This window comes from Pantherophis guttatus, chromosome 2 (assembly GCF_059756535.1).
Source record: "Pantherophis guttatus breed Tessera chromosome 2, ASM5975653v1, whole genome shotgun sequence".
NCBI classification, from domain to species: Eukaryota; Metazoa; Chordata; class Lepidosauria; order Squamata; family Colubridae; genus Pantherophis; species Pantherophis guttatus.
In genome coordinates, this window is record NC_142064.1 from 272959423 (window position 1) to 272961230 (window position 1808).

Sequence of the window (1808 nt, forward strand, 5' to 3'; positions counted from 1 at the left end):
CCACTAAGTTTAAGAATCACAAATAAATCATTATTTGTAGCAGAACTGATTTTCATTCAATCATTAAAGAGGAAACATTTTAATAGGAAGAGCTTGTTTCATAACAACCGAGAAGAGAAGGGAATGCTCAAATCAAAACATCTCTTATTCCTATAAGGATCAAGCATTGAATAGTGGTCATAAAAATATGGACATGGGCTCGGCAGAGACAACTACAAGCCTTGCAATTCCTACTTTAAACCAAAGTTGGTATTTATGTTATCATTCAGTATTAAACCAGGAAAGTTGTAGAATCTGGATTTTTTTTTCATTTTTGGATTTTAGCTTTTATATACTGTATATATAAAAATAAGACAAAAGAGAAGCAATGGAAATAAAAATGACTCAAGAAATTATGCCTACAATACACACATAAGCGTAATAAGAAGAAAAGAATGAGGGTGTTAGAGCTGCAAATACAGGGAACGCAACTCCATCACAGTGAATGACTTACATATCAAACGGACAATAAGGAGCCCTGTTGAAAGGCAATGTTGTTGTACGGAATGATTTTTTTCCAGTGTTGATGATACTAATGAGATGGTCTCCTGGCCTGTAATAGCTCCATGGCTTTTTTTCATCTTGGTGCTTGAAATTCAGCGGACACTTCATTCTAAGCTTCCCAGAGACTGGCTGGGATACCAACAGAATCATAAGCAGAAGATTCATAGTTTATGGGGCTGAATCAATCCCCTTCCTGTTTCTAAAAAAGAACAAGAAAAAGAATTAGATGAATTCAAAGCACCTTCACCATATATAAATTCTATTGACGTTCCTGATTCGGACAGAGACAAACCAAGCTTCACCTGGAAAAGGAGAGAAAGTACATTCAAGAGGACAGTCTCTACCTGTCTCAAAACCTGTGCCACAAAGTGTGTGGCTGAGGCATTTATGCTTTTCTAATGCAAGATTTCCTTCCATGATGTTTACCTCAAAAGCAGCGATTGAAAAAGTAGCAGAAGAGGTCTCATCTGAATTTTGAAAATTACAGTGAAAAACAGCTTCTCCTCTGGGGATCCTATAATTCTTCAGGGCTCCATTTGCAGAGAAAGAGCTGGAGAAAAAAAGAACATCTTAGTGAAAAATCATAAATCCATCCTTTGGGATAATGTTCTATTGTGGTTGTGGTCCTTCCTGTCAGGTCTTGTGTCGAGCCTCGGTTGGGTCTCGCCATCACTAGGGAGGACGACGAGGAGGGGGCAAGCTGTTGGACTCTCCGGGGGCGTGTCATCAGCTGTTTGAGAAGTCTTTACCACCCGCACACAAAACGAAGCAAACTCTTTCATCGGAGATGGGGGGGGCATGGTGTTTGCAGATGACGCTGCCTTGTGCTGTAACAGAGGCGCGCTCCTCCTACAGGCCAGCTTGAGGAAGGAGGGATGATGTTGACTGTTTGATTGTTAATTGATTTATTGTGGTCCTCCTTCAGGCCAGCTAGGGGAAGGAGGGGTGATGTTAACTGTTTAATTGCCACTTGATTTATTGCTGTGTATATAAAAGGTGCTACACTGCGATTGTGTGTAGCGCTAACTTTAAACCTTGTTTCCGGCTTGTGCCTTTCTCCTGCCTGTGTTTGCTGTGCTGAACCTAATTAAAGGATTGCAACTGCTTTATTCCGTTCTGGTGTTGGCTTGTTTCCAATGCAGTTGGGTGGACTGGCCGAGATCTTGTCCAGAAAGTGATGCTGGATAAAGATACTTCAACAGCCAGATAATGACTTCTGCTGTCCTGACTGGAGCTGATTTTAATATTGCTTGTGACTGAGGTCA

At 40.9% G+C, this 1808-nt stretch overlaps 1 long non-coding RNA gene across 1 annotated transcript; it reads right to left on the reverse strand.

Annotated features, from left to right (window-relative positions):
- Positions 1-350: 350 nt before the first annotated feature.
- LOC132711333 (uncharacterized) lies at positions 351-1454 on the reverse strand. The gene is made up of 2 exons (XR_009622145.2): positions 970-1454; positions 351-742 (listed from the first exon to the last, which is right to left on the reverse strand). It is a non-coding gene; the product is annotated as an uncharacterized LOC132711333 (long non-coding RNA).
- Positions 1455-1808: the final 354 nt, after the last annotated feature.